Here is a 26,975-nt window from a genome sequence, read left to right on the forward strand (position 1 = left end):
CACGTGAAACTGCACCGAAGCCCCTTATCCTTGGGACGGGGTTCTGGTTATCTGTTGTCTTCTAAAAACTTATCAACACTTTCCAAATGTCCCTCATTAAAGAAGAAAGAATCTCTTTAATAGTTAGAAAATACAAGAGAGGAAAACAACTGGAATGTGCAAATTTGTGACCAGCTCCCCAGGCGAGTGTGTTCCCACCAGGAGTGTATACAACAGCCAGCACCCCTGCCCATCTTCACCTCTAGACCCCATCCACATGGTGACCCCAGCCCTGGGCAGGGGAGGACCTTGGTGCCTCGTGGAGGGCTTCTTGAGTCCTGACCCCTTGCCTGGAAGCAGCTAGATGTTCTGCTCACAGGCAGTGTTTGCAGAAGCCCCGGTTTCCCAGGGCCCCGAGATCCTAAATAACACTTAGTAGCTAGCTGCAACCTTGGGGCTGCTGAGCTGCCCTAGGCCAACGCATGGCCTCCCTCCTGGCCCAGGGCCTCAGCTGGTCCCCAAGCTGAGCGGGTGGCGTTACCTGTCACTCTCTCCGTGCACCTCTTGGGCTGGGACCACACGCCAATCCACGTGACTGTGCCGGCAACCGGTGGAGGCCCCTCAGGACGGTCAGACTGTCCTGCAGGCTGGGGCATGCACTGCGCTGCGGGGGTGGGACCTGGGACAAGCTTAGATCTAAGTGGGGTTCTGGGGGTGTGCCCAGGGAGTCTTCGAGGGTTCATACCCATCGCCCAGAGGGCAAGGCAGGAGTGAGCTGGTGGGGGGAAGCTTTCTGTGCAGACCCTCACGTTGCGGGTCAGGGGTCAGTCCACGACCAAGGTCAAGGACCTACCATGAGACTGGGGACAGAAGTACTTAGACCAGGCTTCTGACCACTGTCCTAGGAGTGACCTTGGTCAACTGTCCTGCAGGGCTTTAGCCCCAGCCTCTGACCCCCAAGGGGCCCAGAATGTGCTCAGTGCGGGGGGGGCGGGGGACGTGGGGGTGGGCATCTTGCTCTTCACATCAACCCCGTCCTCCTGGTGACACCATGCTCAGGACCACTGTCCTGGTGCCACCCCCATTTTCCTGCCAGGACCCTGTAGGGGTGAGGGAGCCAGGAGGTCTCTAGTCTTGGAGGACCACTGCAGCCAGTCCTGACCCCAGGCCTCAGGTTAGGGTGGGGCGACTGAGGGGGCCTTCTGTGGGTCCTTTCCGGTTTGTGGCTGCTTCTATTTCTGCGCACTTGTTTTAAAACCTCACCTCTGTCCACAGGAGGGTGACCTCGAGCAAACCGGGAGCCACGGGGGGCGGGGTGGGGTGGGGTGGGTGGTGGCAGTCACTAACTTAGGTCAGCGCGCCCGGATCACGCCGGGCCTGAAAGCAGACCCCGCCGCGTCTACGCAGCTCGCAGTTACCGGGATCCGCGCAGGAGGCGCCGGCGACGCGCGCTTCGCCCAAGGGCGCTCCCACGTCCCCGCTTTCCGGCCTCCGGAGCGTCGGTGCAGCCGAGGCCGCGTACCCGCTCCAGCCGGCGGCCCCACTTGGCCCAGCATCCCGGAGGCTGCCCCGTGCAAGCGCGGCCGCCGCGGGGAGGGGACGCCCCAGGACCGGGGGCTCCACGCCTCGAAAGGGTGTGGGTCGGCGCCCCTGCCCTTCCCGCGTCCGGCCCCGGCTCAGTGCCCGGCGCAGAGTCGCACGCCAGGAGTTTGCGGAGGGGGCGCACGGAGGGGGCGCACGGAAGGGGCGCGAAACGGCCGCCCCCCCCACCCCCACCGCCCCGGACCCCAGGGCCAGGGATCCCCCCCGCCCCTGCCCCTCCCAGGGCGCCCACCTGGCGGCGGGGCGGCGCGCCCCAGGGCGGCGAGTGCGCGCGCGCGGCCGGCGCGCTGTCCCTTTAAACGGCCCGCGGCGCCTCCCCCGCGCGCCCCGCCCGCCGCGGTGCGGCCCGGTGCTGGGCGCGGCCGGAGAAAGTCCATGTGAGCCGGAGCGCCGGGCCGCTGGAGCACTTCCTGCTGCAGGCCGGACCGGGCCGGCGCCCGCAGGTACCCCAACTTCGCGCCGCCCGCGGGTCCCACCGCCGCACTTCCCGCGAACTCCGCGGCGCGCCCGCCCTCGCCTGCCGCAGTGCCCAAGTTCGCGCCGCGCGCCGCCCGCGGAGCTGGCCGGCGGCGTCTGGGCCTGGGGAGGCGCTCGCCCGGGCCGGGCCGCGCCCCGCCCCGCCGAGCGGGGACCCGGGCTCCGAGCGTCTCCTCTCCTGCCGGGTTTCTCGGGGCGCTCGGGACACTAGGTCTCCCCCGACCGGACGGACGGAGCCCAGCTCTCTGGGGTGGGCAACCCGCGCGGGCTCGGCCTGGGGACACGGCCCCGGGGACACGCCCCTCCCTCCTGGGCAGTCCGAGGGAGGGACCTGTTGGGCATCCAGCCATGTGTCCCCTGGCTGTATGTTCTAGCTGAGCCTGTCCTGTGTGGTGGGGGGCTGGGCGGGGGGAGAGCACCCTCCGTGGGCTGGCCATCTGGTAGAGCTGGTCTTCTGAGCACCCTGCACGCACAGCCCTGTACCCGTCTGTTCTGGTCCGGGTCTCTCTCCAGGTCTCCCCTTCCCATCCCCCCACCTTCCCCTCCGCTTCCCTCTTGAGCTCCAGACCCCTCTCCCCTCGCTCCCCCCAGTTTGCCCTGATGACAAAGGACGCGGTTCTCCTGGTCTCGGCACAGGTGCTTCTCAGCACTCCGTGCGGGGTGTCGTCTAAGTCCCGCACAGACCCCAGGAGAGGTATCTTCAAGTGTTGGCTCCATTTTAGAGATGAGGAAACAAGGAGTTAGGTGAAGGGTCAAGCAGCGGGCACTGCCCTCCACCTTCCAACAAACCCCCTCCCCGTCTCCCCGTGGCCCTCTGTGGTGTCCACCCCTCCCTGGAGGCCGCTGGCTCTCCCGTGGGACAAGCCACCGTTTGTTGGTACCTCGGCTGGAGCCTGAGTGAAGGAGATGGGAGGGGGGAGACCCAGGGTGGTTGGCCCCCTGCTGTTTCGGTGAGCTGGCTGGAAGGGGCACAGCAGTAGAACAGGATATCCCTCGTCCCCTCTCAGTGGCAGAGATCGGTTCTCGGTGGTCACACCCAGGTGGGGTGGGCGCCGGACGTGGTGTCTGAAACTGCGCTGACTCGGAGCCGGCTTCGGCCGGCCTCTGCTCTGCAGCCGTTCCGAGCCTCCTGCAGAATCCTGGGCCAGGAGAAAAAGCTTGTGCATTTTCTGACACGGGGACGCCAGGCCACCCTGGCTGCCCGGAGTGCGTCTGGGTTCTTTGTCCTGGATGTGCTGGGACACTCAAGAGAGCCTGTCTTTGGGAGGTGGGCTCGTGGGTGACTTTTAACAGAACCCTTAAAGCCTCTCTCTGTTTTCCAACGAAAACGTGAGATGCATTATTCATACAAGAGAGACGGTGCTGATGGTAAGTGCTGAGCTGGCATTTACAGCCTAGGTTCCTCGGGCACCTCTGCCTCTAGGGCTCAGCGTGCTTGACTTGCAGCCCGGGCTGGGGTGGGCCTGGGACCCCTCCTGGGACAGAAAGTAAGAAATGTGGCTTTGACCCTTTCAAGGATGTTCCCAGGGCTCCACCCCCGCCTCTTCCTCTGAGGTCTGTGCTCCCAGGAATGCAGAGCCAGGTATGGGCTGCACCGGACACGGACTCCCTCCAGGCCCTGGGCCTTCCGGTGCCATCCACTGCACTCACCATCTGTAGGGTTGGGAGTCTCAGGCACCTGAGGCCTCATTCCCTCCACCCCGGGGAAGCAAGTCTTGTCCCTGCGGTCCATGGCCAATCTGCCCCCTTCCAGGTTACCCTGTCCTGTCTCGCCTGGCTCTTCTCCGGCCTGGTCCCTCCCTGGGTTCTGTTGTCCTGCTGGGGTGTGGGGGGTGAGATGAGCTGCCCTGGCTGGGGGCAGGGTGGGGAACGTCTGCTGAGCCGTTTGAGCGGGAACTGCGGCCCGGATCACGGCCCTTCGCTCCTGATTCTCCAGCGTGTTTCTCCCAAGAGCCTGCAGACCCCCGTGTAACAGGCGCGCTTGGGGAGCTTGACCCGGGCTGCGTTCTTGGGACAAGACAAGCTGCCTTCCAGCTGAGGATCTATCGTGTTAGCTGGCCTGGGCCTGGCTCCTTACCGTGGCCGGTGTCCCCGAGGGGTGTCCCGGCCCAAGGAACCTGGCCTTCAGGCCTGGTCTTTTGAAGGGGAGCAACGTCTTCAGTACAGTTGGAGGGGTGTCTCCCTCCACAGGGACAGGGGCCGCCGGTCCCTGGCTGGACCCAGAGCTGTTCCTGGCTGTGGGCAGCCCCACTTCGGGAGCTTGTAAAGTCTGGTTGGGGCTGGGGTCCGACTGGGGGCTGGTGAGGGGCTTCAGGGCCTCTCACTGCCTGCCTGCCCGCCTGCCGGGTCTGCAGAGAGCGCTGCCCGGCCCGTCCACGTTCTAGACCCTGCCCAGGCCTCTCCGAATGCCTCATTTGCGTCCAGCACGCTTTCCCGGGCATCCCCTTGGTCCTCCCCGAGGTGAGCAGTCTGGCCCCTCGGGTGCTTCCAGGTGGGGCCGGAATTTAGGATCAGAGACAGCATCTTCATTGGTGTCCTCACCCCGATTCAGAGATAAGAGTGACCCCCTCGCACCGTGGCCCTGGGTGGAGCCTGTGTGTCCTCCCCGGCCCGCCACACCCACGTTCCCTCTTTCCTTGTGTCCTGAGCCACCGAAGTTGTGCCTGGGAGGCTACACCCCGCGCCCCCACCCCCACCCCCCCAGCCATCCTGGGCTCCAGGGACCCAGGTCGCTGGCTGGGGGAAGCAGTCCCCTTAGCGAGGCCAAGGCCCGAGGCGCCACTGCCACCCACCCTGCCTCCTGAGCAGCCAGGGATCCTGGCGACCTCTGTTTCTCTTTTAGCAAATCCTTGCTCTCACCAGGCCTGGCTCTCGATGAGATCATTTGCAAAGTATGCTTCCCGGCTGGCCCCGGCTCCCTCATTGTGTCTGTCACCTGCAGCTGCCCGCTCACTGGGAGCTGGCCTTGCTCTGCCCTGGCCTCTGGCCTTTGTCATTTAAAGTTCAGGTTTTGGAAGGAGGCGCCCTGTGGGGGAGGGTCTCAGCAGGTGGGGCAGGCACAGAGGTGTTTGGGACATGAACTTGGGAGCCGAGCTCCCTGGTGGCTGCCTTTGTGGTTGGCATCCTCAGAGTGGGGCAGCCCCCATGAGGACATGGACAGTGGGGGACACTCGCCCCTGCCCGGGCCTGGGAGCCTGTCCGAGCAGGAGAAACGGAGCTGGAATCTGATGCTGCGGCGCCGCCTCTCTGGGGCCTGCCCCGCCCCCAGCTTCCGCTGGCTGGACCTGGGTCCGGGCAGGGAGGCCCTTGGGAGCAGGACCTCTGAGGTCTCTGTCAGGTCACATCCGGCTCAAGGCGTTGTGACCTCGGGTGGGTAACACACCCCCTCTGAGCCCCACCCTTGCCCGTGCTGTGATGCTACTGCTGCGAGGCTCGGCCTGGGGGCCCTGTGGAGATGCCCCCTCCCTGGAAGTGGACCAGAGCCAGTGAGGGGTTCATGCCCCTTTAAGGGGAGGCTGCGTCTCAGTCTCCAGGGCGGATGGAGGCATACTTTTCTCTGAGGTGTTTGTCTCTGGTCCCACGGAAAGGAGAGGCTGGCTCTGGGTCTCTCTGAAGGAATCTTCCCCCTCCCTCTTGGCCCTGGGCCCTGGCATCCAGGAGGGCACATGGCCATGGATGGGCCGGGAGCTCCTGGGCCCCGCCCCGTGTCTGCCTGTGTGCCTGGGAAGCAGCAGGGCCGGGGGCGGGGACCGCAGGGGCCTGAAAGTGCCCATATATAGTCACTGGGGTGAGCAGTGAGCCCGGCCGCCGGCCGGCCGTGGGGCTGTGTCCCAGGCCCGGCATCAGGCCCAGCCCCCAGGCCCTCGAGGGTGGGCTGGCGCTGGGTGAGGGCGTGCTGAGGGCAGCTGGACTTGGGGCAAAGCATCAGATATAGCAGCAGGCACAGGTTCGGTGCTTCAGGAGTGTTTGTTGATTGAAAATAAAAATCTCCTGGCTACTTGGTAGTCTGGGCCAAGTGTATGTCTTGAGACGCCATTTTTGAAAGTTGGAGGCCGTAGCCACCGAGGGCCCCTCACTGTGGGCTGGGGGCGGGATGCCAGCTCGTCTGCACCCACAGCCCTTGCCCCACAAAATGCCCCCTTCATTATGGTGATACCCGTAGATGTCCCCTCCCCATCCCCAGAGATGGCTGGCATTTTCTGGAAGAGGGCCTCCCTCCCTCCGCCTCCTGGACACTGCCTGGAGTCCAGCTAGTGTTGGGAAGGGGCCGGGCGTTCCCCGCGCTGCTGGTGGTCTTTGCAGGAAGTCTGCTCCCTGTGCCCCCGGGTTGTCCTGGGTCCCGCAGGGGGTGGGGTGGGGGGCGTCCCCACCCTAGCCCTGGGCATCTGCCTGTCTTCCTAACTCCAAGAAAGGAGAAGCAGCCGCCTCTGCTCCGTTCGGACTTTTGTGCTGTTAAAAATCGCAGCGTTAACGTAGTTTTGCTCCTTTAATTTAGTTTCCGTTGCACTGCTAAGCGCCTTTGTTAAATTTTGTATTTGATACTTTTTGTTGTTGTCAGCAGTTTTTTTGGCCATATAAAGCCATTAGGGTGAGAGAAGATTAAAAAGATACATTACAATTAAAATGTTAATGAAATCTGCATCACACAACTTTTCAAACCCTTTAGGCATTAATCTTGCCTGTGTCATGTCCATTAACTTTAGTTATTCGTATTCCACACTGACCCCTGCTGAGAGATTTGTGCTATAATTGGATTTTTTTTTTTTTAATAAAAAAAAGAAAGCTTTTAAGAAAATAGAGATTGAGTGGTGGGCCCTGCTCCTGCATGAAGAGAAAAGGAGAGAAGGGGCTCCCCTTGGTGGCGGCCGTGGGCCCCCTGCCTCCTCCAGGTCCTGGCCTCGGTCCTCTCTGCATCCCTGTGGGTGACCGTCCACGCAGGCCCTGCTCCTGCGGCGCCCCCAGGGGGACCGAGTGTGGCCGTGTGCTCAGACCTGCGTCCACACCAGGACCGGCTCACCCGTGGCGGGAGGGTGTGCCGTGGCCGCAGTCGGGCTGTGGGTGTGCAGGGGTCAAGGATGAGCTCGCCTTCCGGGGCTGGGTCCCCGAGTCCAGCTGCTGGGTGAGGGACTGCAACAGGGAAGTTCTGCAAGCGCCTATGGTTTTGGTTTTGAGTTTTCAGGATCCCACGTCCGCCACACGACCTGCGCCTGGAAGTCTGGTGGCATGGGCACTGGAGTCTCCAGCACGAGGCAGGGGCTGGGGGCTGTGGGGATGGGGAGCGCCCCCCTGACCTACCCCCAGGGGAGTTGGGACCCCCGACGAGAGCACGCCCTAGGTGCTCCGTTAACTTCTCTGCGCGGACTCACCCTTGACTGTGGCCGGAGCCCGTGGTGGTTCAGATCTGGGCGATGCCCCTGCTGGGACGCACCCCTGGCCCGGGTGAGGCCCGGGCAGTGTGCGGGCGGCCCGGGTCTCGCCAGCCCCCGTGCTGCAGTGACAGCCGTGGCGCTGGGAATCTGGTCAGGTGGTTGGCAGGGGGCTGCAACAGATTTCATGTCTGTGTGTTTTTGCAACACCTTTCTATAAAGGGAAACATAATTTAAAATATGATTACTTAGTGTTGTAACAGCCGCCTCAGCGCTCCAGCTATGCCGAGATCATTATCAGAGGCTGATATTAACTTGCAAAGAATATTATGCAAATTGCCCGCTGGCTTCTCCGGGAAACCTTCTGCCGGGATGAGGATGTGCGTGGGGTGTGCGGCACGGGCGGGTCCCTCTGGGGCCACACCCCTGCATGGCCGGCCCATCAGCCGTCATCGTCGGTTCCTGGCCGTGTCTCAGGACACTGGGCCGAGTCTGTCCCCTTCCTCCACACCATCCTTTGCCCCTTGTCTGCATTGGGAGGAGGTGGGGGTGGGGGGGACACGGGGAGCAGTGGGGCAGGATGGACCCAGTGGAGGCTTCCGGGCAGGGTAGGGGCTGGAGGCTCACGTCCCCCAGGCTCGCCACTGGGCCCTGTGCTACCTGTTGAGTGAATGTTGCCGCGATGTCGGGCCCCTCCTCGAGTCTGAAGGTGGCTCCCTCCCTTACCAAGGGTGGTGTATGCCCCCTATTTTGTGAACACTGCGCTGGGGGCTCCCCGTGGGGTCCTTCAGCTCCAGGAGGGCAGTGATGTTTGTTTGCCGGTGGAGAGGACAGGCTGGAAGGGGCGTGAGCCTTGCAGTCACCCTGGCGTGTAACGGGGGCGGGGGTGAGATCAGTTTCCTGGGTTTGGGTAACAAATGACCATAAACCTGGGGGTTTAAAGCAACAGAAATTTACTCTCTCACAGTCTAGAGGCCAGAGGTCCAGAATCAACGTGTGGGCAGGGCTGGCTCCGTCTGGAGGCTGTAGGGGAGAATCCTGGCCTCTTCCAGCGTGTGGCGGTGCCGGCAATCCTTGACGTTCCTTGGCCTGTAGACACATCACTCCCATCTCAAGATCTTAACTAATTACATCTGCAAAGACCCTGTTTGCAAATAAGGCCACATTCTGAGGTTCCAGATGGACATGAATTCTGGGGGAACCCTAGTCAACCCGGTGTGGCCAGGTGGGCGCAGAAACCCTTTAGTGCCTGGAGGGGAGGGGCAGCCTCAGAAGTAGGGGCGGCCTTGCTGGCCGTCTGGCTCCACCCTGTGCTTGCCCAGGAGGGTGGGCAGCCAGACGCATGGACAGTATCCACTGCCCCGACGAGCGCCTGGACCGCGGGCATGAAGGGCCAGCGCAGGCTGGGAAGTCTGGAAGGACCTTTGGCTCAGGAGCTAAGCCGGGGTCGAGGGCGGGAAATGGGGCCACTGACAGAGGAAGATTTTCCTGAGACTGGAGTGTCTGCGGTTACATAAGTTTGGGGACAGGAGGCAGAATTTGTGTTAATTGTCATAACCCAGTTTAGCGGCCCATCCTTGTCCCGGGAAGCAGCCTGGAAAGGAGAGGGAGGTGGATCTCAGTGGAGTCCTTGGGGCTGGACCCCAAACTGCAGCGTGGACTGGGGCCACCGCGGCCCTCCAAGTCCTTCCTCCCCGTGTCTCTTCCGTCCCGCAGAAGAAAAATAAGGGCATGACGTGAGAAGAAATGGCCAAGAACTGGAGGCAAAGAGAAAGTAAGAGCGGAGATGCCTCGGGAGGAGGTGGGTGCCCAGGATGGGTCTGGAGGAGGCCACGGCGTCCAGGCGGTGAGGCGGGGCACCCAGGCGTTGTGCCTCTAGACTTCGGCGGCCCTGCCATTCCCGGACCGAGACCTCAGGCAGCTGTGGCGGGGCTGAGAGGGGGCACGTTGGCAGGGGGCTCGTGGCATGGGCCTCGGGGTCTCTCCTGGAGGAGGAGCTGGGTCCTCGGGTGCCCCTCACTCCTCTTCCCGCGCGGCTCTGCCAGCCCAGCGGCCCCAGCGTGGCCCCAGTGCAGGTGACCGCCCGGCTGGGTGAGGGCCTGAGGGCCTGGGAGGCTGCCGTGCAGTTTCGCGCTGGGCCTTTCTTCACATTCTCAGTAACCCGGGGAAAGTGGGAAGTCTCCCCACCAGGCCTCCTTGGGAGTTGGCCCCCAGCTCTGCTTGGGGGGCTCCTCTGTCCCCCGCCGCTGCCTGGCATCCTGGGACTTCTCTCCTGGGAGGACAGGCGACGTGATTTGCTGCTCGGTGCTCAAGCCCAGAAGGGGGGTCCCCGCCACGTTCAGAGACTCGTTTCTGAGGGTTTTCAGGACGTCTGGCCAGGACTTGGGGTGGACCCCAGGGGGTGGGCGTGCCCCAGGACTAGGCACCCCTTCTCCGGGGTGGGGGCACGCTGACTTGGCTTCCTCTGGCCTCCTGGCCCCGCTGTCACCGTCACAGGTCTTGAGTGTGGTGGAGGAGCCCCTACCCTCTGCCCAGCGCTGGCAGCTGGGGGCGCTAGTTCTGATCCCTGAGGAAAGGGTATTAGACTTACAGAGGAGCTGCGCGCTCCGAACACAGAACTTCTTCCAGACCGCTTGAGGGTAGTGGCCCCTTATTGCTGGGTGACCCACCGAAACAAGGCTGCCCGCTGCCCGCCTCACCGCAGCTCCAGCGGTCACCGAACGGCCCCAATGGCTCCCACGCCTGGGCCCTGTACAGCCAGAGGGTCACTGTGGAGTTCCTGTCCCAGGCACCTGTCAGGTCTGCTTTTAAAATTTTAATTAAAAAAAACTCTAGTTACTTGCACGTAAAACCTACCGTCTTAACCACTTTCCAGCACACAGGTCAGGGGTATTGAGTCCATTCACATTTGCTGTGCAACCGTCACCACATCCGTCCCCAGGGCCCTTTCATCTTCCCAGACTGGCGCTCTGTCCCCATTAAACACTCACTCCCCTCCCCCCGCCGGCCCCGGACCCCGCCGTCCACTTTGCGTCTCTGTGGGTTTGACTCCTCTAGGGCCGCACACGGGTGGCATCACACAGGATTTGTCCTCTGCGTCTGGCTTTCGGTCAGCATGATGTCTGTGAGGCTCGTCCCTGCTGTGGCCTGTGTCAGGATTTCCTTCCTTTTTAAGGCTGAGTTTAGTCCACCGTGTGGATGGACCCCGTTGGGTTTATCCTTCCTCTGTCCGAGGACACGTGGCTGTTACCGCGGTTGGCTGTTGTGAATGGCGCTGTGTGAACACAGATGTGCTCGTGCCTATCCAAGTCTTGTTGTGTCTCTTAGGCTTTTTCAGCCTCTGCAAAATCTGAGGTCTTTCCCTGGCTCTCGTGACCTTGCCCCTAGAGCCCAGGCCCGTTTTGCAGAATGCCCCCGGTCTGGGCACGTCTCGGACAGCGGTGCTGCGGCCGTGCCACTGTCCTGCCGGCTGGAGGTGGCCCGTGGTGGATGTTGTCCAGTCACTTGGGGGAATTTGTCTGGTGTGTGTGTTTCTGAAGCAACCCCAGCATGGGGGTCATGGCCAGGGTTGTGTGTGGGAGCAGGGCAGGATACGGGGTGTGGGGCAGGGGTGAGCAGTGGGCCGCACAGGACCCTGTGTGTGGGGGGGAGTTGGGTGTTTGGCCCTGGAACGGGAGGCTCTTGAGTGGTGAGGGGTGTCGGCTCTCATCAGAACCGGCTGCTCCCAGAAAGGCGGGTCCCGTCCTGGCTGTCAGTGGCCACATCCCTCCAGTGTCCCCCGTGGAGAAGCTCTGAGCTGGGCTCTGGGCTGCTGCTGTCACAGCCCCTGGCCCCCGGCCCACTCTTCCTCTGGGCTGTGGGGCTCTGCGAGGATGAAGTAGGAGGTGTACCCAAGCCTGGCCCCCTCCTGCCCACGATGAGCCCTGGGGAGAAGCGGCTTCCCTACCATTTCCCATGTGTCCTCCATCTCCCGACCTGGGGCTGCACCGGGGCCATCCTGGTACTTGGCAGATGTTGTCTGAGTCTGATCAGATCTGTCCGAAACCAGCAGGTCCCCGTTCCCTCAGATCCCGGGTCAAGGTCGGCGTCAGCGGGCCGGGGGTTGTGAGTTTCCTAGGACTCTGAGACACAGCCCTGCCGACTGGGCCGACTGAACCAGCAGAGGTGTACGCTCCCCCGTTCCGAGGCCAGAGCCCCCCGTCAAGGCATCGCAGGGCCGAGCTCCCTCCCGCCTCTCCCAGCCCCTGGCCGCAAGGCTTCTCCTGTGTCCAGGTTTCCCTCTTCTTAGGACACCAGTCGTTGGCTTCAGGGCCCACCCTAAATCCTCTAAGACCTCATCTTAACTAATTGCTCCTGCAGAGAACTTGGTTTACTTATGGTCACATTCTGAGGTTCCAGGTGGACATGGATTTGGGGAACCCTATTCACCCCAGTGGAGGGGTGAAGGCCAAAGTGTCTACCTGCCCCTGTTCCCTTTTCTCCATGGCTGCTGCCCCCTCCCCAATCTTGGAAGGAGCTGCCGTACTGTCCCCATGTCTCCTGATCTCAGGCTGGGCCCCCCGCCCTCTGACCTCCTGTGCAGGTCCTCTAGAACGCCCAGCCAGGCTGTTTGGCCACTGGCTCCGCTCTCTTGGGGATGGCTGGAGCGCCCAGGCCTCCTGTCTGGTGGGATGGCCCCACTTCTGCAGCTCAGAGGGTTGTGAGGTGTCCAGCCCAGCACCAGAAAGGCTGTTTGCCCACATGGAGTTCTCCATCGGAAAGAGGGCGTGGGGGGGGGGGTTTGGTCTGATGACTTTCATGTCAGCGTGCATGTCTCATGGTGTAGGAGTTAGGAGTGGTAGGAGTTTCGCACCCTCAGAACACACAGGATCAGCCCTCTGGCTCCGAGGTTTGACAGGGTCGAGGCAGTGGGCATGAAACCCTGGTCAGAAGTGGTCTGTATGTGAGGGTAAAGTTAGCAAGATAAGATCGGCTGCTTCTGGCAAACGTGTCTGTTTTTCCTTGCGGGGAGAAGGACAGGAGGAAATACCTGCAGGTGGGAGTAGCCGGTGGGACCGCTCTGCCTGCGAGCCAGCCTCACCTGCACGAGGATGGTGGGACCAGGGCTCTGCGGTGGCCAGCTGGCCGCTGACGGGTGTTGGGCATAGCGGTCCGGGACCCCTTCACCCGCTGGCCTGTCTCTAGGCGTGTGGGCAGGGCCCGGCCTTCCTCCCACCCGGGGCTCCGGGAGTGGGGTTTTGTGCCAGAAGGGGAGGCACTGCCTGGGGGGCCTTGATCTGCAGCACCCACGAGGCCTCACCTTGGCTCCTTTATGTGTCGCTCGGCGTGACTCCGAGGGCCCTGCCCCATGCTTTTTGGGTGAGGGCACCCCACGGGCACCGGGGAGAAGGCAGGTCTAGCCACGGGCACAAGGCCACAAGGTGGAGGCTTTGGGATGGCCCCGCTGGCTGCTCCCTTTCATCAGACCCCCACGGCCCCGCCCTCTGCAGGGAATACCAGGCAGTCATGGTCTTGCCTTGGTGGGGAGGTGGCCCAGAGCTGCCGTCAGACCACGCCAGGGCCGAGCGTCTTCGGAGAGCGTCTTGTGCCCGCTCATGTCATGTGAGGAAACAAGGGCCTGAGGGGTGAGTCACAGAGCAGAGCTGGGGGTGGTGATAGCTGTGCCCACTCGTGGGTTTCTTGGGGTTCCAGGGTGCTGCCGTGGTGGGCTGTGGTGGGGCAAAGACAGCCGGAGCCCCCGGGTGGCAGCGGCTACCTGGGCCAGGTGCATCCGGGTGGACGGAGCTGGGTCGGGACAGACTGACCCTGGGTGAGGATGGCCGCATGAGGGACCAGCAGGAAGGGGCAATGTGTCCTCGTCCTGGGTGGGGTGGGGGTGAGGGGTCGCCCCTCCCCTGGCTCTTGGGTATTCCTGAAGGTTTCAGTTCTTCCTCAGTGTTTCTTTTTTTTAAGATTTTATTTATTTGTTTATTTATTTATCTTTGACTGTGTTGGGTCTTCGTTTCTGTGCGAGGGCTTTCTCTAGTTGCGGCGAGTGGGGGCCACTCTTGAACGCGGTGCGCGGGCCTCTCACCGTCGCGGCCTCTCTTGTTGCGGAAACACAGGCTCCGGACGCGCAGGCTCAGCGGCCATGGCTCACGGGCCCAGCCGCTCCGCGGCGTGTGGGATCTTCCCGGAGCAGGGCTCGAACCCGTGTCCCCTGCACTGGCAGGCGGACTCTCAACCACTGCGCCACCAGGGAAGCCCTTCCTCAGTGTTTCTTAACTGAGCTTTCGTAGTAACTTTAACTGCACAGAGCCCCCGAGCGGGCTCGTTCCGAGTCCCGGCAGCTGTGATTACGTTGCAGCCACTGATTTCCAAGAAACCTCACGAGGGAATTTGTTACAGCCGCAGTGGACGCGGGTGCCCGGCACCGCCTTCCCGACGGCTTGTAGCAGGGGGAGCACTTGCCCGGCCTGGGCAGGACGAAGGGCTGGTGCTGGCCTGTTGCCCTGGCCTCGGCTGGCCCGGGCGGCCAGGGGAGTGATGCTTGCAGGGCGTTGGTTAACAAGGTGGGCCAAGGTAGTCCCTTGGGAGCTGGCTGGCCTGTTTCCGCCCCCCCACCCCCCCGCCCCGGCCGCCCTTCCCTCTGGGTTTCCAGCAGTCTGGGAGCCTGGTGGGTCCCGAGGTGGCCATCCCAGTTCTGAGTTTGATTTGGTCTCTCTTCTAGGGAACTCTTTCCTGTGTCCCTCGTTGGTTCCAGAACATACGAACACGTGGGAACAGACTGTTTCTTTTCCCCGAGACTACTGGAGACCCGTGACCCCGGGCTGCAGTGTTTCTAGGTCAGCCTCTTCCAGCACCTCCCTTCGTCCCCATGCCTCCTGGAGGGGCTGCTGGCCCCCAGGCCGGCCCCGCTGCCCCCATGCAGCTGGAGGAGCAGGGCACTGGCTCCTGCCCAGGCTCACGTGGAGACAGGGCCTTCCTGGGGCCACGGTCACAGCTGCTTGTGACGGAGAGGGACCAGTGGGCCCGGAAGTGCTGTCGTCATGGTGATGAACAGCACAGGTGTGCTTACTTATCCTTAAAATCGTCTTAACACTAGTGCTGGGGACTGGTCTGTTTCTCTCACTGCCTTCTAGCCCCCTCACCCCAAAGTGCACCGTCTGGAGACATGTGACACCCCAGGTGTGTAGGGTGCTTGGCAGGTCCCAGGGATGCTGGAGAGTCTGTGCCACCCACAGGCCTCCTGGCTCAGGCGTCTGGCTGGCGTCCTCTCCCCGAGCCCTTTCTGCTCTGGGGTATTGGAGGGCACCCCCTCCCGGGAGCTTGGAGAGGAGAGCCCCCACCTGCGCCACCCCCTGAAAACTACTACGAGCAAGGGCACCAGTGTCCTTTGTCAGCTGATTCCGTGCAATCTGGGCCGGGCCACTTCTGCACCGACCATGACCTTAACAACACTGTCTAAGACCCCACTCGGTGGGCTGACCCGTGGGCCTCTGTAGAGCCCACAGGGCTGGAGACGGAGGTGAGGTGGGCGGGCCTGGGGTCCCGCAGGCCACGGGCCGGGTCCTGCTTCCAGGCTGTGCCTTGATGTGGTCACGGGCTGAGGAGCCAGGGAGCTGGGCCCTCCCGGGGGTCCTGGGCAGCCCGGGGTCTGCAGACCCTGCTCCACCTGCCCGGCCCTGGCCGTCGGGCCTCTTGCTGGTAGGGAGCGTCCTCTGCCTGGAAGCTGAGGGGCGGCACCCCTGGCTGATGCCACCGGGCTCAGCCTCCGAGGCTCAGGCCCCCGCTGCGGCTCGCCTTTGGGGATCCGGCGGGTGGGCCTCCCTCTTGGCCCCCTGCCCCCTTGGCCCCCTCACGTTCGGGGTCCCCCTCGCCCGGGACGGGAGGCTCAGACACACGCATGAGTAGTTTTCAGGTTCCGTGCCCTAAATTAGTATAGTGTGCACTTTGTTTTAAAAAGCCATGATTGAAGTCAAATTAACATATTTACCTTCCGTGCTCCCAGGGGAACCGTTAGGGAATCGCAGAGGTGCAGCGGCGGCTGCAGTGCCGGCTGCTGGCGAGGGTGGCACCCGGCTCTCCAGGCCTCCCGGGCAGGTGGTTCTCACGAGCGCTCACCCCCAGCCTCCCCTGCAGCTCCCCTGGCGCTCGCAGGGGCCCTGGGGCCCTCCTCCCCGGATGAGGCAGAGGAAACCAGGCAGGGGACTGTGCTATGGCCCTGAGGACTCGTGACCCCACCTACCCCACCCACCTTGGTGGCTCTTTCCTCTGGGCTTTGCTCAGCCCTTGTGGCCAATGCCCAGGGCCTTCGTCCTCCTCTCTCTGGTGTCTGCTTTTGGCCCAGGAGTGTTTTGTCCTGAGTCCTGTCTGTGGATGAAGGGGTCTCATGTCCACTCTCAAGATCCAGGCTCCAGTTCTCAGGCCAGTGAGCGAGTTCCTGCCCCACCCAGAGCCTCAGTTTCCCAATCTGTAAAATGGGGTAATGGTATTTATTCTGAACTTGAATTAAAAGAGGACACAGGACCTGGGAATTTAGGCCATTGAAACCAGCCCTGGGATTATTTAGGGAGCCTCCCCTCCCCCGCCCCGCCCCACACACATGTCTGCTCTTCTCAAGGAAACTGGATTCTGAGGTCAAAGGACCTGAGGTTTTCTGGATTCAGGGCTTAGGGGAGTGAGGGTCCTGGGGAGACCCGGGCTGCCCCACCACAGGGTGGGGCACATGCCTGGGCCTTGGGCCTGTGGACACAGTGTCTGTGGGTAGGCATTGCCTCCTCTGCCCTCGACACTATATTTTTAAAAACTTGTGCATGGATTTTTTTATATGCAGCACTGAAAATTTTATGATCAAAAAACTATTAATAGGGCCTCCCTGGTGGCGCAGTGGTTGGGAGTCCGCCTGCCGATGCAGGGGACACGGGTTCGTGCCCCGGTCCGGGAAGATCCCACATGCCACGGAGCGGCTGGGTCCGTGAGCCATGGCCGCTGAGCCCGCGCGTCCGGAGCCTGTGCTCCGCAACGGGAGAGGCCACAGCAGTGAGAGGCCCGCGTACCGCAACAACAACAAAATAAATTTAAAAAAAGCACACCTTTGTGTAACGAGGTACAAACTAATATTTAAATCCATTGTTCAGTTCTCACACTGCTTCCGACTACCTTTTATTACCATGTAAGTGGATATCTTAAGCACACTTGGCCGTGTAGCCTACAGAAAAGGGCAAAGATCTCAAGCGCACAGTTTGATGTATTTTTTTTCTTAATTTATTTTTGGCTGCGTTGGGCCTTCGTTGCTGTGCCCGGGCTTTCTCCGGTTGCAGCGAGCGGGGGCTACTCTTGTCGCGGTGCGCGTGCTTCTCATTGCGGTGGCTTCTCTTGTTGCGGAGCGCGGGCTCTAGGCGTGTGGGCTTCACTAGTTGTGGCTCTCAGGCTTCAGTAGTTGTGGCTCGTGGGCTCTAGAGCGCAGGCTCAGTAGTTGTGGCACACGGGCTTAGCTGCTCCGCAGCATGTGGGATTTTCCCGGACCAGGGCTCGAACCCGTGTGCCCTGCATTGGCAGGCGGGCTCTTAACCACTGCACCACCAGGGAAGCCCCCATCTGAACCGTTTTTAAGTGTATAGTTCAGTGTGGCATTGAGTACATTCATATCGTTGTGCAACCATCACCACATCCGTCTCCAGAATTTTCCCATCTTCTCAAACTGAAGCTCTGTCCCCACAAAACTCGCACTGCCCCTCCTCTTCTCCAGCCCCTGGCCCCCACTGTCTCCATGAAGCTGACTTCTCTAGGTCCTCCCATGGGTGGAATGCCACAGGATTTGTCTTCTGGAGACCGGCTTATTTCACTGGACACGATGTTCTCCAGGTCATCCTTGTCGTACCCCATGTCAGAACTCCCTTCCTTTTTAAGGCTGAGTAATATTTCATGGTCTGAGCAGGAAAGCTCGATCAAAGAGCATTTGAGGAACTGAGTGTATTTATAGTCCCTGAAGAAAGAACATTGCACTCCAACTGTTCAGTTAGTTACACAATTGCTGGGTGTCCCCCAGGCAAGAGCACCAGCCCCCTTGGGCAACGCTTTTTTGCTCCTGGGCAGAAATAATCATTTGCATCTCTTCTGGGCACAGCCTTGTTTAAGAGTTAGCAGGTCACAGCGTCTGGGACATAATCAATATCAGAGAGCAAACCAAGCAGAGGTACCTACAGTCCCCTGGAGAATGAAACAGTCCTGGTGGCCTCGTTGGCCGGTCCCTCCTGTGACATGGAAAGGGCACAGTCACCCTTTACCATATTTCCAAGTTTTTGATCATCGTAGAGCATCCCTCTGTGATCATAATTTCCAAGTATAGTTTCTAGAAGCGGGTTTTGTGTTCTGATTCATCACACGCCGTGGTAAGAGGGCACCCTGTGGAGGACAACACCGGAGCTGTGCGGCACGGGGGAGCTGCTAAGGCTGGTCGGTTTCTCTGCATTTCACAGGGAGGCTCAGGTCCGTTTTCAAGAAGCTCGCTAACTGCAGAGGTGGGTTTTTGCTCTTACCGGTCTCCCCCCAGAGCCTGGGAGCCCATGCGTGTTGCCAGCGGTGGCCCCGGGTTCAGGGTCGGCTGCAGGATCGGCTTGTCCAGCTCCGTCAGGGAATAAAAGAGACCAGATTCCCATGGAACTGCTGCAGATGGCTACATTGCCATGAAAGGTAAAGGGACTCCGGAAAAGTATTTGTTTCTGAATTCTGAGGCGTTGGGGAGAAGGCACACAGTGTACAGAACGTTTTGTGTAGTTTGCAGACGTGAATCTGCTGCCTGGAGGGCTCGAGCTGCACTGGGTTGGAAGAGGAGGGTTTTCTTCCCCAATATTCCAAGACCAGCCCCGCAGTTAGGTCTTGGTCGTTGTGGTCAGCATGAACCTTGGGCAGCAGCCCATCACTTCGTGGACCTAAAGACATCTGGAGACCTGGCCCCCTGCCACCGTCGGGTAGGAGCCGTCTAAGGGTGAGCCCACGCAGGGCGCCTCCTCGGGAGATGCGCACGTGGGCAAGTATGTTCCTCTTTGTGGACAGCCCCCTTCTGGCCTGCAGCTTCCAGGGAGCAGAAGCCGCCTGTGGATGACCAGATGGGATCGGCTCCTTTCACAGGAGTGCCAGCCTGGAGGCAGGGACATCCTGCAGGGGCATCAGGCAGAACCATAGCGTGAGGGTTTGCTTGCTGTTTCCCAGAGTAAGAGCATAAATGGGCGGTGAGGGTGGAGGCCAGCGTGGAGCTCCTGGAAGGGAACACGTGAGGATTCTGTTCCCATGGACGGCGCTGGATGGGCCAAGCTGAGCCCGGGAAGGCTGGCTCTGGACTTGACGCCTCTTCCTGGGCAGTTCTTCCCGTGGAGTTGAGAATTGCAGGACATCAAATCCAGCATTCCCCAATTCATCAGCTGAAAACAGTCGTTTATGATTGACTCTGAGAAACTACAGAGAACAGTCAGATGTGAAGTCCGACTTCATTTATTTCAGGGTCTGATTTGGGGAAGATGAAACCGGTATCGTTGTCAGAAGAGATGTGGGTATTTGATCAAGTAGAACACTGAATGGTTTCAGCCTGGCTGGCTATTAATCCAAGGGACAACACATTTAACAAAATAATCTTAGAAATCAGTAACACCTTTCTAAGGAACCTTAACTGCTTGGGGAGAGAAGAATCTTAATTAAAAAAAAAAATACTAAGGATGTGACTAGTGCAAAGTACTGAAAGTTACCCTGGGGCAATCGGATGAGCGGTCAGGGTGGCGGTGAAGCACCCAGGTCTCCTCGTCCTGACACACCAGCACCGGTCACCATTTTCACACAACACCAGGTTCTTGTTTTACAAAATATAATGCTTGGCGGTAAAGGATCCATAAGCACCTTTAAAAAATTGTCTTATGAATACGCCCATCAAAACCAAGCAAATTTTGCCCAAATTTTAACGTTTCACGGCTTCTTTTCAGACTCGTCGTGTCCAGGTATTATAAACCCAAGGAAATAAAGATTCCTCTCTATGAACCTCCCACAGTGTTCCCTGTGTCCGTCCTAGGTTTTATCTTCCCCATCCGCTTTCACGTGCTGGGGCAACCAGACATTTCACTTTAGGGCAGAATGCCTCTTTTCCCCGTGATAAGGAAACACACCCTTCGGTGTGCTTGGATGTGAGCCGCGCTGCTAGTAGCCCCATTTTATTAGTTGCGCCTTTTAACTCCCGTAACTAACTTCTCCCTGATCAGGAGGGCTGCAGGTGATAGGAGGGACATGATAGGGACCTGCTTGTCTTACGTAAACGTCTTAGCACATCAGGCGAACCCAGAGCACACCTGTCAGCATCCCCCCAACACACACACGTGCCTCTCACACCTTGTTAAAGTGGCCGGGAACGTGGGCATGGAATCTGATGAACCCGCATAGGAGGCAGAGTGTGTGTTAAAGCTTGGCTTACCGACCAGTGTTTGGATCCTATACTTACAAATGATCCATCTATCTAAACATTAGTAGTTAATTAAATTTAATATTAGTGTAGGGTGTTAAAGTAAATGATTTCGGGAATTTTAGGTTGATATACCACACAGTTGCTTTTTTTTTTTTTTTTAACATCTTTATTGGGGTATAATTGCTTTACAGTGGTGTGTTCAAAGTGAATCAGTTCTACATATACATATGTTCCCATATCTCTTCCCATGCTTTTTTTTTAACTTTGTATTTTGAGATAATTATAGATTCACGTGCTGCTGTGAATTGTACAGAATGGATGGATAAACAGAAGTGGTCCATCCCTACGATGGAGTATTGTTTGACCATAGAAAGGAATGAAGTACCCTTGAAATGGGTGAATTTTATAGTGTATGAGTTATATCTTATTACAGCTGGTATTAAGAAAGATAATACTGAGAGACACAGTGGACGCTTTACAGGAAGCCCCTGGGGCTGCCCTTTCGTAGCCCCTCACCTCCTCTCTCCCGCCCCTCTGACAGTCGTTAACTGCCCGGGTCTCTGTTTCTGGAAGCTGTCCTTCTCCCCTACGCTTGCCAGCATTTGGTGTGTTGCTGGTTTTCGTTTCAGCCATTCTGATAGGTCTGTAGTGCATCTGTTTGTAGTAATTTGCATTTCCTAGATGGCTAAAGGTGGTGGACATCTTTCATGTGCTAATTTGTCATCTTGTGTGTCCTCTTTCATGAGAAGTTTCTAGGACTTTAGCCAATTTTCTCTTTTTTTCCAGCACATGTGTATGTATATCATTTATTTTAAAAACTGGGCTCTGAGCATACATTCGGTTTTAGAGTTTGGTGTCTTCAGTTAACATACTGCAAATTCTTTTCATGTTACCAATATTCTGTGATTTTTCTTTAATTGAAGTATAGTTGATTTATGATGTGTTAGTTTCTGATATACAGCAAAGTGATATATATATATATATATATATATAATTTTCCATTATGGCTTATTACAAGATACTATAGTATTCTTTTTCGTATTCTTTCCCATTATGGTTTATTACAAGTTACTGAATATAGTTCCCTGTGCCATATAGTAGAATCTTGTTGTGTATCTATTTTATATATAGTAGTTTGTATCTGCTAATCCCGAACTCCTAACTTATCCCTCCCTACCCACTTTCTCCTTTGGTAACCATAAATTTGTTTTCTATGTCTGTGAGTCTGTTTCTGTTTTGTAAATGATTTTATTTGTATCACATTTTAGATTCCACATATAAGTGTTATCCTATGGTATTTGTCTTTGTCTGACTTACTTCACCTAGTGTGATAATTTCTAGGTCCATCCGTGTTGCTGCAAATGAAGAATTATTTCATTCTTTTTTTTGGCTGAGTAATATTCCATTGTATATATGTACCACATCTTCTTTACCCATTCATCTGTCGATGGACACCTAGGTTGCTTCCATGTCTTGGCTACTGTGAATACTGCTGCTATGAACATTGGATGCATGTATCTTTTCGAATTATAGTTTTGTCTGGGTATATTGCCCAGGAATGGGATTGCTGGATCATATGGCAACTCTATTTTTAGTTTTTTAAGAAACTTCCCTACTGTTTTCTACAGTGGTTGCACCAATTTATATTCCCACCAACAGTATAGGAGGGTTTCCTTCTCTCCACACCCTCTCCAGCATTTATTATTTGTAGACTTTTTAATGATGGCCATTCTGACCAGTGTGAGGTGATACCTCATGGTAGTTTTGATTTGCATTGCTCTCATAATTAGTGATGTTGAGCCTCTTTTCATGTGCCTATTGGCCATCTGTATATCTTCTTTGGAGAAATGTCTATGTAGGTCTTCTGCCTACTTTTTGATTGTTTTTTGTTTGTTTTTTTGTTACTGAGTTATATGAGCTGTTTGTGTATTTTGGAAATTAATCCCCCGTAGGTCGCATTGTTTGCACATATTTTCTCCCATTCTGTAGGTTGTCTTTTCATTTTTTTTAATGGTTTCCTTTGCTGTGCAAAAGCTTATAAATTTGATTAGGTCCCATTTACTTATTTTTCCTTTTTTTGGGAGACTGACCTAAGAAAATATTGCTATGATTTATGTCAGAGAATGTTTTGCCTATGTCCTCTTATAGGAGTTTTATGGTATCATGTCTTATATTTAAGTCTTTAAGCCATTTTGAGTTTTGTGTGTGTGTGTGTGTATGGTGTGAGGGAGTGTTCTAACTTCATTGATTTACATGCAGCTGTCCAGCTTTTCCAATGCCACTTGCTGAAGAGACTGTCTTTTCTCTAATGTATATTCTTGCTTCCTTTGTTGAAGGTTAATTGACTGTAGGTGTATGGGTTTATTTTTGGGCTCTCTATTCTGTTCCACTGATCCATATGTCTTTTTTTTGTGCCAACACCTTACTGTAGCTTTGTAGTATTGTCTGCAGTCTGGGAGGGTTATGCCTCCAGCTTTGTTCTTTTTCCTAAGGATTGCTTTGGCAATTCTGGGTCTTTTATGGTTGCATATAGATTTTAGGATTATTTGTTCTAGTTCTGTGAAAAATGTCATGTCATGGGTAATTTGTTAGGGATTGCATTGAATCTGTATATTGCTTTGGGTAGTAAGGCCATTTTAGCAATATTAATTCTTCCAATCCAAGAGCATGGGATCTCTTTCCATTTCTTTGAATCATCCTCAGTTTCCTCTGTTTTATAGTTCTCAGCATATAAGTCTTTCAGGTTTATTCTTAAGTATATTATTTTTTTGATGCGATTTTCAAAGGGATTTTTTTTTATTTTCCCTTTCTGATATTTCATTTTCACTGTAAAGAAATGCAACAGATTTTTGTAGGTTAACCTTGTATCCTGCTACCTTGCGGATTTTGTTGATCAGTTCTCGTAGTTTTTGTGTGGAGTCTTTAGGAGTTTTCTATATATAATTCATGTCATCTGCATATAATTTTACCTCTTTCCTTCCAATTTGGATGCCTTTCATTTCTTTTTCTTGTCTGATTGCTGTGGCTAGGACTTCCAATACTATGTTGAATAAAATTGGTGAGAGTGGGCATCCTTGTCTTGTTCCAGATTCTGTTTTGTTTTTTGTTTTCTTTTTTCCAACGTTATTGCATTGCAGCAGGAGGGTTCCAAGCAGAGGTTTTACATTTGGATAAAGTTGTCAAGTTTATTGGTTTTTCCTTATGGAAGAATTCTTTGCATAGTCCTAGATCCCCAAAATATTCTCCTATACTTTCTTCTAGTTTTAAGTTGTACATTTAGGTTCTGATCCATTCTGGGTTCATTTTTGTATCAGCATGAGGTTTAGCTTGAGGGTCACTTTTTTTGCCTCTGGACGTGCCGTTACTCCACTACCACTTGCTGAAAAGGCAATCCTCCACTGATTGCTCTGCATCTTTGTAAAGCATCAGTTAGGCATATTTGTGGGTCTGTTTTAGGGTTATCTATTGTGTTCATTAGCCTGTCTGTCTATCCCCATACAGTCTTTTTTTTTTTTTAATTACCATTTCTTATTTATTTATTTATTTATGGCTGTATTGGGTCTTCGTTGCTGTGCACAGGCTTTCTCTAGTTGCGGCAAGTGGGGGCTACTCTTTGTTGCAGTGCACGGGCTTCTCATTGCGGTGGCTTCTCTTGTTGCGGAGCACAGGTTCTAGGCGCGCGGGCTCGCGGGCTCAGTAGTTGTGGCTCGCAGGCTCTAGAGCATAGGCTCAGTAGTTGTGGTGCACGGGCTTAGCTGCTCCACGGCATGTGGGATCTTCCTGGACCAGGGCTCGAGCCCGTGTCCCCTGCATTGGCAGGTGGACACTTAACCACTGCACCACCAGGGAAGTCCCCCCCCTGTAGTCTTGATTACTGTAACTATATAGTAAGTCTTGAAATCAGGTAGACTGATTCCTCCCATGTAATTCTTTTCCAAAATGGTCTTAATTATTCTAGTTTTGTTGCCCTTCTGTATAAATATTAGAATAATCTTGTCTGTGGTTACAAAAAAATCTTGCTGGAATTTTGAAAGGAATTGTGTTAAACCTGTATATCAATTTGGGGAGAATTGACATCTTTACTGTGTTGAGTCTTTCAATCCATGAACATGGTATGTCTCTCCATTTAGTTAGACCTAGATTTCTTTCAATTTGTAGTTTTCAGCATGTAAGTCCTGTGCGTGTTTTGTTAGATTTACATGTAGGTATTTTTTTTTTTGAGTGATTGTAGATGGTATTGTATTCTTAATTTTAGTAATTGCTAGTACCTAGAAATATAGTTTATCTTATATCCTGTGATGTTGTCTACGAAGACAACCCTGTCACCTGCAAACGGGGACAGCTTTATTTCTTCCTTCCAATCTGTGTGCATTTTCTTGCCTCATTAAGAATGTTGAGTATGAGTGGTGAGCAGACATCCTTGCTGTGTTCCCCATCTTGAGGAGAAAGTGTTAACTGTAAGATTTTTGTAGATGCTCTATATCAAGTTGAGGAAATTCTCTGAGAGTTTTTATCATGGATGGATGTTGAATATTGTCAAATCCTTCTTAGGCATTGAATGATATTTTCATGTGGTTTCACGGATTTTCAGATATTGTACCAGCTTGCATCCCTGGAATAAATCCCACTTGGTCATGGTATATAATTCCTTTTAAATGTTGTTAAAATCTGTTTGTTAATATTTTGTTGAGGATTTTTGCATCTATATCACGAAGGACCCCTGGTCTGTAGTTTTCTTTCTTTGTCTCATCTTTGGTTTTGGTATTGGGATAAATTATAAAATGTATTGGAAAGTGTTTCTTTCTCTTCTGTTTTCTGGAAAAGATTGTATATATGTGGTGCTAATTTTCCTTTAAATGTTTGGTAGCGTTCTCCAGGGAAACCATCTGTGCTTAGAGATTTCTTTTTTGAGAATTTTGAAGTTAAAAATTCAATTTTTAAAATAGTTATAAGACTATTTGAATGCTCTGTTCATTGTGGTAGTCCCCTCCTCCCTTAGGAATTGGTTCATTTAATTTAGAATGTCAAGTTTATGTGTTAAAGTTGTCCCTATTATTGCCTTATTATTCTTTTGACATCTGCAGGGTCTGTAGTGACACCCCCAATACCTTTCTGATATTGGTAATTAATTTGTCTTTTTTCTCTTTTTTCTTTGTCGCTCTTGCTAGAGGCTTGTCAATTTGATTGATCTCAGAGAACCAGTTCTTCATTTCATTGATTTTCCCCTCTACTGATTTTCTGTTTTCAGCGTTACTGCTTTCTGCTCTTATTATTTTTCTTCCTTCAGCTCGTTTTGGGTTCATTTTGTTCTTTTTCTGGGTTCTTGAGATGAGAGCTTAGGTTATTGATCTGAAACTTTTCCTTCTTTCTAGTACATGTACTTAGTGCTGTAAATTCTCCTCAGCTCTTAAGTGGTGTCCCACAAGTTTTGATATATTGCATTTTCATTTTCTTTTAATCCGATTTCCTTGATACTTCCTCTCTGACACATGGATGAGTTAGAGGAATGTTGCTTGTTTCCAAGTGTTTGGAGATTTCCCTCTTACTTTTCTGTTATTAATTTCCAGTTTGATTCCGCTGTGGTTGGAGAACACATTCTGTATGACTTCAGTTCTAAATTTCTTGAAGTTTGTTTCCTGGCCCAGGATCTTGGTGTATGTTTCATAGGCACTTGAAAAGAATGTGTATTCTGCTATTTTGTGGTGGATGGTTCTGTAAATGTCTATTGGATCCTGTTAGTTGATGTTTAGTTCTCTGTATCTTTGTTGATTAACTTTCTAGTTCTTTCAGTTGGTTGTTCAAGAGAGGGTTTTGAAGTCCCCAACTCTCTTTTCTCTTTCTACTGGTTTGTGCTTCATATATTTTGCTGTTCTGTTGTCTGGTACATACAGAAGATTGCTATGTCTTCTTGGTGATTGACCCCTTGACCATTGAAATATCCCTCTCTGTCTCTGATAATTTTCTTTGCTCTGAAATCTGCTTTATTTGATATTAATATAGAAACCCTTGTTTTCTTTCAAGTTTGCATGATTTATCTTTTTCTATCCTTTTTTATTTTTTAATTTTTCAAAGTTTTATTAAATATAGTTGATTTAAATCAAGTTAGTTCCAGGTGTACAGCAAAGTGTATAGTTTCAGGTGTACAGCAAAGTGATTCAGCCATATATATATATATATGTATATATATTTTTTTAACTTGCTTTTATCATTATGTTCGAAGTGAGTTTCTTGTTGACAGCATATAATTGAGTCTTTAAAAAAAAAAAATCTATTCTGCCAGTGTCTGTCTTTTAATTGGTCCATTTAGGCCATTTACATTTAATGGAATTATTGATATGTCAGGGCTTAAATCTGCCATTTTATTTTATTATTATTATTTTTTTTTGCAGTACACGGGCCTCTCACTGTTGTGGCCTCTCCCGTTGTGGAGCACAGGCTCTGGACACGCAGGCTCAGCAGCCATGGCTCATGGGCCCAGCCGCTCCGCGGCATGTGGGATCTTCCTGGACCGGGGCACGAACCCGTGTCCCCTGCATCGGCAGGTGGACTCTCAACCACTGTGCCACCAGGGAAGCCCTGCCATTTTATTTTTTGATTCTGTTTTTTCTTCTTGATTGTTTCTCTGTTTTTTTTTTTCCTTGCCTTCCTGTGGGTCACTTGAACATTTAAAAAAATTTTATTTTGATGTATCTGTATTTTTTTTTTAAGAAGGGTACAAGTCCTCCTTTTTTTAAAAAAAATTATTTTATTTGTTTTTGGCTGCATTGGGTCTTCATTGCAGCACGCGGGCTTTCTCTAGTTGCGGCGAGCAGGGGCTACTCTTCGTTGTGGTGTGCAGGCTTATCATTGCTGTGGCTTCTCTTGCTGTGGAGCATGAGCTCTAGACATGCAGGCTTCAGTAGTTGTGGCCTGTGGGCTGTAGAGCGCAGGCTCAGTAGTTGTGGCGCATGGGTTTAGTTCCTCTGCGGCATGTGGGATCTTCCTGGACCAGGGCTCGAACCTGTGTCCCCTGCATTGGCAAGCAGATTCTTAATCACTGTGCCACCAGGGAAGCCCTGTGTCTGTGTTTTTTATTTTATTATTATTATTTTTAAACATCTTTATTGGAGTATAATTGCTTTACA

At 54.4% G+C, this 26,975-nt stretch overlaps 1 protein-coding gene across 1 annotated transcript in view; it reads left to right on the top strand.

The window, feature by feature from the left end:
* Window positions 1-1,920: 1,920 nt before the first annotated feature.
* The window catches only part of NACC2 (NACC family member 2), a 73,038-nt gene continuing 47,983 nt past the window's right edge, over window positions 1,921-26,975 (top strand). The window contains exon 1 of the mRNA XM_032634018.1: window positions 1,921-2,024. The gene's annotated coding sequence lies outside the window, so the exon portion shown is untranslated. The remainder of the gene's footprint in view (window positions 2,025-26,975) is intronic.

This window comes from Phocoena sinus, chromosome 6, assembly GCF_008692025.1.
Source record: "Phocoena sinus isolate mPhoSin1 chromosome 6, mPhoSin1.pri, whole genome shotgun sequence".
Lineage (NCBI taxonomy): Eukaryota > Metazoa > Chordata > Mammalia > Artiodactyla > Phocoenidae > Phocoena > Phocoena sinus.